An 11,004-nucleotide genomic window follows, 5' to 3' on the forward strand; every position below is an offset into this window, starting at 1 on the left:
GGTGAAAGTGTTCATTGACTGAAATGCACAGTTTTAAGATATTTGATATGTATTCATAGTCTCATCATTTTTTTTTATGCTTAGTTTATTTTTTTATTTTATTTTTTGAGACAGAGTCTCACTTTGTCACCCAGGTTGGAGTGCAGTGACATGATCTCAGCTCACTGCAATCTCCACTTGTGGAAGTCAGTGTGGCGATTCCTCAGGGATCTAGAACTAGAAATTCCATTTGACCCAGCCATCCCATTACTGGGTATATACCCAAAGGACTATAAATCATGCTGCTATAAAGACACATGCACACGTATGTTTATTGCAGCATTATTCACAATAGCAAAGACTTGGAACCAACCCAAATGTCCAACAATGATAGACTGGATTAAGCAAATGTGGCACATATACACCATGGAATGCTATGCAGCCATAAAAAATGATGAGTTCATGTCCTTTGTAGGGACATGGATGAAATTGGAAATCATCATTCTCAGTAAACTATCGCAAGAACAAAAAACCAAACACCGCATATTCTCACTCATAGGTGGGAATTGAACAATGAGAACACATGGACACAGGAAGGGGAACATCACACTTCGGGGACTGTTGTGGGTTGGGGGGAGGGGGGAGGGATAGCACTGGGAGATATACCTAATGCTAGATGACGAGTTGGTGGGTGCAGCGCACCAGCATGGCACATGTACACATATGTAACTTACTTGCACGTTGCGCACATGTACCATAGAGTCTAAAGTATAATAATAATAATAATAATAATAAAGGAAAAAAATAATAATAATAAAAAAAGTCTCATCATTTTTATATCGAGATAATTTTTAATTAATTATTAATTAATTTTTTTTCGAGACAGATTCTTGTTCTGTCATCCAGGCTGGAGGGCAGTGGCTTGATCTAAGCTCACTGCAACCTCCGCCTCCCAGGTTCAAGCAATTCTCCTGCCTCAGCCTCCCTAGTAGCTGGGATTACAGGTGCCCATCAGCACGTCCAACAAATTTTTGTATTTTTAGTAGAGATGAGGTTTCACCAGGTTGGCCAGGATGGTCTCGAACTCCTGACCTTGTGATCCGCCCACATCGGCCTCCCAAAGTGCTGGGATTACAGGTGTGAGCCACCACGCCTGGCTAAGTTGGAACATTTATGTTATGTTTTCATTGAATAATTTTTATTTGAACAATCTAGTTGCTTTTAACCATTGTCATCACACAGAAATACTTGGGAGCTTAGTTCTGTTGGTGACACTAGTTGACATCAACTCTACACTCTTCATCTGAGAGTTTTCAGGTGCTAATGTTCAACAGGTAGGAATTCCTGAATTAGTCAATGAAATGAAATTAGACACTCAAATGTTCACATCTTGTCCATTCCATCATTCAGGGTTTTAGATGAGTTCACTCAGGATAAACTACGTCAATCTGAGATGGAGCATAAAGATATAGAATGGGAAACTTGTTGTAAAAGATGTCATCTATACAATTTCATTCTGGACCTTCTTATCAGGATCTGAATTATTTTGTTCTGTAATTAATTTTTAAATAAATATTTGCTTCTTTCAGTTTTAGATAAGAATTACTTACTCTTGGAAGGAACAGTCCTTGAATATTGAATAAGTGCAGCTCAGCAATGCAAGCAGCTGCGTTCTCCAAAGTAAATCTCAAGGATGTTGGAGTGTGTGGCCTTGCAAACATACCCACAGTCTTGTGGCCTGAGGCACCATCAATTTTGCTACAAGTGATAATAACCACTGTATAATAGATAAAGCTCACAATTCAGTAGAACCAGAAAATGGACTTTTGGAATGTGCTCCCATTTGAATGGATTTTAGGAATATGCTTCCCTTTAAAGCTGTGGCTCTTGTCAGCAAAGCATAAATTTTGAAAGCATGAATTCAAACTGAATGGCTTCCAAAAAGAGCACATTTATCTTCTATTATATGGAAACATGTAGAAAGTAGAATTTGAACACCAAGCTTTGAGGCAGAAGACCCAGGGATTTTGATACAGTTTGGATATGTGCCCCTGCCCAAATCTCATGTTCTATTGTAATCCCCAGTTTTGGTGGAAGGGGGAGTGTCTGGTGGGAGATGATTAGATTATAGGAACAATTTGTCATACATGGTTCAGCACTGTCATCTTTGTACTGTCTTTGCAATAGCAAGTTCTTGTTAACATCTGGTCTTTTGAAAGTGTGTAGCATCTCCTCCCTTGTTTACTTGCTCCTGCTTTCACCAAGTGATGAGCCTGCTTCCTCTTTGCCTTCTGTTATGATTGTAAATTTTCTGAGGCCTCCCCAGAAGGTGTTGTAGATGTTGCTATGCTTCCTGTACAGCCTGCAGAACCATTAACCTATGAAACCTCTTTTCTTTATAAATTACCCAGTCTCAAGTATTCTTTATAGCAATGCAAGAACTGCTTAATACAGAAAATTGGTACCAAGGAGTGGATCATTGTTGTAAAGATACCTGAAAATGTGAAAACAGCATTGGAATTGGTAACAGGCAGAGGTTGGAGGAGTCTGGGAGGCTCAGAAGAAGACAGGAAGTTGAGGGAAAGTTTGGAACTACCTAGAGATTGGTTAAATGGTTGTGACCAAAATGCTGATAGTGATATAGACAGTAAGGGTTAAGCTGATGAGGTCTCAGATGGAAATGAGCAACTTACTGGGAACTGGAGCAAAGATCATTTTGTTATGCCTTAGCAAAGAACATGGCTGCATTACACCCCTGCTCTAGGAATCTGTGAAACTTTTAACTCAAAAGTGATGATTTAGGGTATCTAGTGGAAGAAATTTAAAAGCAGAAAAAGGCACAAGAAGTGACCTAGCCGCTCTTAGCAAGTTATATTGAGATATGAGAGCAAAGAAATGACTTTAAACTGGAACTTGTATTTAAAAGGGAAGCAGAGAGTACAAGTTTGAAAACTTTGTAGCCTGGAAAGCCCATTTTAAGGGGAGGAATTCAAGCAGCCTGTAGAAGTTTGCATAAATAAAAAGGAGCCAAGTGCTAATAGCAAAGGCAATGAAGACAAGGCCTGGGAGGTATTCAGAATCCTTTATGTCAGCCTCTTCCATCACAGGCCCAGAGGCTTATGAGGACTGAATAGTTTCATGGGTCAGGCCCAGGGCTCAGTGCCCTGTGCAGCCTCAGGACACTTTTCCCTGTATCCAGTTGTTTCAGCTCCAGCTGTGGCTCAAAGGGGCCCAGGTATAGCCCACGCTGCTTGTATGAATCCATTTTCATGCTGCTGATAAAGACATACCTGAGACTGGGTAATTTATAAAGAAAAAAAGGTTTAATGGACTCATAGTTTTATGTGGCTGGGGAGGCCCCACATTCATGACAGAAGGTGAAAGGCACATCTCACACTGTGGCTGAAAGAGAAAGAATGAGAACCAAGTGGAAGGGGAAATCCCTTATCTAATCATCAGATTTCATGAGACTTATTCACTACCACGAGAACAGTATGGGGGAACCGTCCCCATGATTCAATTATCTCCCACTGGGTTCCTTCTACAACACATGGGAGTTATGGCAGCTAAAATTCAAGATGAGATTTGGGTGCGGACACAGTCAAACCATATCACTGCTGCTTTGGAGAGCACAAGCCTTAAGCCTTGGCTTCCACATAATGTTAAACCTGCAGGTGCACAGAATGCAAGAGTTAAGGCTTGTGAGACTCTGTCTTGATTTCAGAGGATTTACAGAAAAGCCTGGATGTCCTGGCAAAAGCCCCCTGCAGAGGTGAAGCCCTCATAGAGAACCTCTACTATAGCAGCACATAAGGAAAATGTGGGGTTAGGGCTCCCATGGAGAGTCTCCACTGGGGCACTTCCTAGTAAAACTGTGAGAAGAGGGCCACTATCCACCAGACCCCAGAATGGTAGATCCACCAACAGCTTGCACCCTGCACCTAGAAAAGTCACAGGCACTCTCAGTGTCAGCCTGTGAGAGCAGCTTTGTGGGCTGAACCCTGCAAAACCACAGGGGTGGAATTACTCAAGGCCTTGGGAGCTCACCCCTTGCACCAGTGTACCCTGGATTTGGGACATGGAGTCATAGGAGATTATTTTGGAGCTTCAGGATATAATGTCTGCCCTGCTGGGTTTTGAACTTGCATGGACCCTATAGCCCCCCTTTTTTTTGGCTTTCTCCCTGTTGAAATGGGGATACTTACCCAATGCATATATACCCACTGTATCTTGGAAGCAACTAACATATTTCTTATTTTATGGGCTCATAGGCAGAAGGGACTAGCCTTGTCTTATATGAGACTCTGGACTTTGGGCTTTTAAGTTAATGCTGGAATGAGTTAAGACTTTGAGAATTATTGGGAAGGCATGGTTGTAGTTTGAAATGTGAGAAGAACATGAGATTTGGAAGCGGCCTAGGGCAGAATGACATAATTGGGATTAGTGTCCCCACCCAAATCTCATATTGAAATGTAATCACCAAAATTGGAGATGAGGCCCCGTGAGAGGTAATTGTGTCATGGGGGCAGTTTCTCATGAATGGTTTAGTACCATCCCCCTTGGCACTGTACTCACCGTAGTGAGTGAATTCTTTTCAGATTGGGATGTTGCACCTCCCCCTGATTCTCTTGCTCCTGCTTTTGCCATGTGATGTGCCTGTTCCTGCTTTGCCTTCTGCCATGATTGTAAGTTTCCTGAAGCCTCCCCAGATGCTGAGCAGATGTCTTTATGCTTCCTGTACAATCTGCAGAACTGTGAGCCAATAAAACCTCTTTTCTTTAAAAATTACCCAGTTTCAGGGTTTCTTTATGGCAATGCCAGAATGGCCTAATACAGGCTTTTTTTTTTTTTTTTTTCGTTTTTCCTATAAAAGACTAGCATCTGTCTAAGAGTAGAGGAAAATATGGTTCTGTGGTGCCATCTTGTCTTCTTAAACACAACATGAGGGCCTCCTCCTGGATTCAACCAGAATCTCCTCCTAGCATTGAGCACACAGTGAGGAACAAAACAGACCCCAGGCAGGCAAATCTGCCAGATGAGAAAGACATTATACAAATCTACATCAAATAAATAACATATGAGTGCAAATAGTGACAAGGGCCATGAAAAACAAACATAACTTTAGACCATATTGTTGAGTAGTTTGATGTTGAGAGTACTCTGAAGACATCAAAGGGCCCCTTAAGGAGTTGTTATTAAACTCTACAAATAAGTTTGATCTTAGACTGCCAGAAATCTATCATTTTCTATGTTATTATTGCTTTTATAAATCTCTTAATATATGTTTTAAGCCCTGACTTAGCCATTCTTCTAGAAAATACCATTCAGTGCTTTCGGATCCCATCTTCATTTCTGGCTTTTGGGGTTGGAGTCCCTTTTAGTCATTGGACAGCCGTTCTCACAGATCATCAAAAATCTGTTCAGATTTATTCAGAATGGCATCTGAGAAAGCATCAAAGCAAAAGAGCCTTGTCCTCCTTCAAATGAAGAGAACTCTTCATCTACCAGAGATGTGTTTGTTGCAGCATGTGTAGGGTCACAGAACCTCAATTCTGATGGCTTCCTTGCTTACTAGCTTGATTGGTTGACTGATTGCAGAGACAGAGGTGCTTAGAGTCTTCTCAGGAAACCAAAGAAGGTGGCAGCTGATGCTGATGGATTCTAGGCTCAGTTTACGAAACTTCTCCCACCCCAAAGTGAAGACATACTGAGGGTGAAAAGGACAAAATAGTTTAAGGAAAGGATATGGATAGATATTTGAGTTAAGGACCTGTGATGGTTAATAATGAGTGTCAACTTGATTGGATTGAAGGATGCAGAGTATTTTTCCTGGGTGTGTCTGTGACGGTGTTGCCAAAGGAGATTAACCTTTGAGTCAGTGGGCCAGAAGGCAGACCCACCTTCAATCTGAGTGGACACCATCTAATCAGCTGCCAGTGCAGCCAAAATAAAATCAGGCAGAAGAACATGGAATGATTAGACTGGTTTAGTTTTCTGGCCTACATCTTTCTCCCATGCTGGATGCTTTCTTCCCTCGAACATCAGACACCAAGTTCTGCAGTTTTGGGACTCAGACTGGCTCCCTTGTTCCTCAGCTTGCAGGCAGCCTATTGTGGGACCTCACCTTGGGTTCATGTGAGTCAATACTCCTTAATAAACTCCCCTTTATGTATAGAACTATCCTATTAGTTCTGGTCTTCTAGAGAACACTGACTAACACGGGACCCAACCCATAGCAATTGCTGTATTTTACTTCATGAGCTAAAAACACTGGTAGTGCATTGGAATCATCTTATGATTGAAAAACCTACAGTACCTGTGGTCCATCCAAGAGCAATTAAATCAATGTCTATACACGGTTACAGGTATCCTTCATACAGAGAGATGAGATCACAATTTGAAATTAATATCATAAACGCATTCTTACAATGGAGGACACTGACTCACAAAGAAATTCAGATCTTCATAAGAAACTTGAAAGTAGGTAGATAGGCTGGGAAACCCATTTGCCGACTCAAGAATGGAGATGTGATAATAATTTAAGGGATTCCACTGGAATGCACAGGGAGCCCAGAAGAAATGAACTGGAGACAAGAACAGTACCCTAACTTGATGTATGGTTGGACCCTGAAATAAGGTAGCAGTGGAGACAAAGCAGAAAAGGGTTTGAAGAGAGCTCTTATTTCACATTTGTAAATGCTCATTAATATAAACATGGGAAGAGAGGAATATGAAGGAGAAAGGTTTAGGCTGATTACATGTTTCTTTTGGGGGAATTGGGTGGGCAATAGTGTCATTCTCTAAGATGGGTGCTTGTTCATCTTATTCAGTAAGCGAAATAAAAGAATTGGGAAATGGAAATGGGTTCACTTTGGATACAGTGTATGTGGGATACAGCAAATCTGGAAGTTAGGAGAAATTTGAAATGGAGAGATTGTGTTATTTTGCAAAAAGCTGGTAGTTAAAGTTCCAGGAGTTGATAGGATCACTTAAGATTTACCTAAATATTGGAGAACAAAGAAGCTACAGTTACAAAGTAAGGGCATACCAAGATTTAAGTGATGGACAGAGGTAGATTACTGAAGTAGAATTGTACATGGCTGGGATTTTGAGCACTATATTAGTCAGGGTTCTCTAGAGGCACAGAATTAATAGGAGGTACATACATATATATGTATATATATATTATATATATACATATATATAATATATATATATAGGGGAGTTTGTTAAGTATTAGCTCACATAATCACAAGGTCCCACAATAGTCCATCTGCAAACTGAGGAACAAGGAAAGCCAGTCAGAGTCCTAAAACTGAAGAACTTGGAGTCCAATATTCGAGGGCAGGAAGCATCCAGCATGGGAGAAAGATGCATGCTGGGAGGCTAAGCCAGTCTGGTTTTTTCACATTTTTCTGCCTGCTTTATATTCTATCTGTGGTGCCAGCTGATTAGAAGGTGTCCACCCAGATTAAGGGTGGGTCTGCCTTTCCCAGACTACTGACTCAAATGTTAATCTCCTTTGGCAACACCCTTGCAGACACACCGAGGATCAATACTTTGGATACTTCAATCCAACCAAGTTGACACTCAGTATTAACCATCACAAGCACCAAGAACATCTTGTGATTTAAACACCTGTACTAGTAATAATTCAATCTTTTAAGAAAAGGGAAGAGAAGGGCTTTGATTTTAAAATGACTATACAACCAATTCAAAATTTCATTGAGTATTGACTCTATTTTCTTCACAATCACATTTCTGGATGATCAAAGAGAGAATTCCAAATGTGGTTTCTCCTTTGTACTCCATGAGTAATTGGATCTCTCCTGTGATTAAAACTCTCCATGGCATATGTGTTTCTCTGAGCCTTAGCATAAAGAACATAAGCTGATTTATAAAGCCTCCTTACCACTACAATCCAGAAACAACTGTTAGTAACACTGGAGTGAAAGCCAGATTCCAGGCTTTCTCAAAACCGGATCACTCCCTAGTGTGGCTAAAAATCCCCCAGGAGCCCAGGAGCCCAGGAGGCGACAGCATACTGAGCTGAGAATAAGAAGTGTGGGGGCACCCAGATGAAGGTTATTTTTATAGTGTTTTATTAAAAAATGAGGGCCCAGACAGGATTTTGCTGACAGTTTTCCTAGATCGATTAGTTGTTATATAAGATACTCCTCTTCCTAAGAACAATTATTGAAAATGAATTTTCATCAATTAAAACCCCTATACTTTTCACTCATTTATTCAATAAATATTTTTTGCATTTTTGCAGTGTACCTACATCTGAACTAGACTTAATAAATGTGTAAGATACATACCTGTCATCTAAGGCCTACTCGAATATATGCATGTTTCAACTTTTATTTATGCACATTTTATTTTGTTCCTTACAAAGTATTCAGTACTAAAAATTAGAACATAAGTGTTTCTTACTTTCGAATTACCACGTATTTGTGGTATTTTGTTCACTCATTCTTTGTTCTGAGTTTGCTCACACAAGTAAATTTTGTGAACTAATTTATTTAGTGGTCAAATCCTAAAATTCATCAAAAGCAGATTAATTACAAATCATCTTCCTCATTGCTTTTCTTATTCCATTATATGTTGCTGGTTATATCATTTATTCTTAGAATGGTATTTAAAGTTTTTATTTCTAAAAATACAAATAATAAATGCTCTTTTTGAAGCCTTTATTTTTCAAATAATTATAAAACTAAGCATTGAAAATACCTCTTATAATCTTTAAACGCAATGATTTTTATTAACTGCTGATTCATACTCCTTCCATGTTTTTCCTACTTTTATTCATATAATTTATGCTATTTTTGTTCCAAAGTGATTATAACATATACATAAATCTACCTCCTTCCTTTTAAAACTATCACGTGCAACATCCATGTGATTAATTTTCTACCTAAGCTCAACGGCTACATAATGTTTTGCATTATCACATGTGTTATCTGCTTTCTAGAGAATTGTGAGAGAATAAATTTCTGTTGTTTTCAAACACCATGTTTGTATTAATTCTTACAATAGTCACAGAAAACCAATGCAGGAACTATAAGCTTTCCCTTAGGATATTGAAGTATAGATCAATCAGGTTTTCAGAAAAAAAAAAACAAAACCTACTTCTTCCACTTTCTTATATGTTGTGATTAAAAACAATTGTTTGCCAGTCAACCAGGAATCTGTATTCAATATAGAAATAAAGTTTCTGTCCCCATATATTTGGGCTGAAGTGGAGACTAGTGTGATTGACAAGATACCAGACCCTTCATGGATTTCAGGTCACAGCCCATAACTCTAAAATAATCACTGAATATTTATTCACTATGGCACTGCATGGGTGGGTGGGTGGAATTCATGTATAATAAAAGGGTCTGCCCTCCAGAATTGAGAATCTAATTAGGAGAGGGAAAAAAGTTAGAAAAGCTATGTGTGTGCTACTGGATCATAAGCTCCTCCAGGGCAGGGCTTTGAATGTCTTTTATCCTTAGTATGCAGAAAAGTGTCCGATAAGCAGATATCATTTACAAGGTCACTTTGTCAGTTACATGGTCTAATATGGTTAGGATTTATGCCCCTACTCAATTCTCATCTTGAATTGTAATATCCATAATCCGCATGTGTCAAGGGGGGAGACTAGGTGGAGGTAATTGAATCATCAAGGTGGTTTCCCCATGCTATTCTTGTGATAGCGAGTGAGTTCTCACAAGATCTGATGGTTTTATAATGGGCGCTTCCCTCTTCACTCGGCGCTTCTCCTTCCTGCTGCCTTGTGAAGAAGATGAAGAAGGTGCTCGCTTTCCCTTGGCCTTTCGCCATGATTGTAAGTTTCCTGAGGCCTCGTCAGCCATGCAGAACTGTGAGTCAATTAAACCTCTTCCCTTTATAAATTGCCCAGTCTTGGGCAGTTTCTTATAGCAGTATGAAATGGACTAATACACAGGTTGAGTTACACAATGTGGGTAATGTAGAAAATGCACAATGAGGGAGGAAAAAGATAGGTTCCAGGGACAGAGGGGTCCCAGAGGCAGCAGGTCTCACTCAAAGTCTATGAAGAAGAATGAGACCTCCTGGACAGAGTCTGTAGGGGCAGCACCTTGCACTTCTTTTCTCTGAGCCACTTTCAGCTCTTGGCACTGAGATGCTTATATGTTGAATGAGAGAGTACCAGGAGAAACAGATACCTTGGAAACAGTAACACAAGAAATGAAGAGTTGGGAAGATTTTCTCTGTTCACTGCGAGACTGTTCCTATTGGGCTTGCAATTCACTCCTAATCCTGTTGTGGAGTGAACTGTACTCCTCAAAAGAAGATACGTTCAAGTCCTAGCCCCAGTACCTGTGAATTGGCCTTATTTTGAAACAGCATCTTTGCAGATATAATCAAGATAAGATGAGCTTGTAATGAAGTAGGGTGGGCCCTAAGTTCAATATGACTGGTGTCCTTATTAGAAAAGGAGAAGAGACACAGGAAGAATGTCACGTGATGACAGAGGCAGACTGGAGAGATGCATCTTCAAGCCAAGGACAGCAAGAAGCTGGAAACCATCAGAAGTGAGGAGAGAAGTGAGCAGTGATCTACCTCTACAGCCTTCAGAGAGCACATGGCCCTACCAACACCCTGATCTCAGACTTCCTGCCTCCAGAACTGTGGGGATACATTTGCATTCTTTTAAAATCTGGAATGCCTCATGAATTTGCATGTCATCCATGTGCAGGGGCCATGCTAATCTTCTTTGTGTCATTCCAATTTTAGCATTCGTGCTGTGGAAACAAGCACCATTTGCATTGTTTAAAGCAACTCAGTTTGTGGACTCTGGGTGGGCAGCCACAGGAACCTAATCTAGGTCCCAACTGTGATGCACACTCTTGTTCCTCCCACCTAAACAAACTGCCTCCCCTGCAGATCTCTCGAGCGGTGGTCACGTTCTCCCTACAATTCTCATTACCACTGAGCTTAGAGGGAGGTAGAATGCCTACTAACTAATTATTCCCTCATTTCATTTTCTGGCTATTC

General features: G+C 40.3%; 1 non-coding gene across 1 annotated transcript; it reads right to left on the reverse strand.

Moving 5' to 3' along the window:
• Positions 1 to 10,660: 10,660 nt before the first annotated feature.
• LOC112132247 (U6 spliceosomal RNA) lies at positions 10,661 to 10,767 on the reverse strand. Its single transcript, XR_002914042.1, has one exon. It is a non-coding gene; the product is annotated as a U6 spliceosomal RNA (small nuclear RNA).
• Positions 10,768 to 11,004: the final 237 nt, after the last annotated feature.

This window comes from Pongo abelii, chromosome 12, assembly GCF_028885655.2.
Source record: "Pongo abelii isolate AG06213 chromosome 12, NHGRI_mPonAbe1-v2.0_pri, whole genome shotgun sequence".
Classification (NCBI taxonomy): domain Eukaryota; kingdom Metazoa; phylum Chordata; class Mammalia; order Primates; family Hominidae; genus Pongo; species Pongo abelii.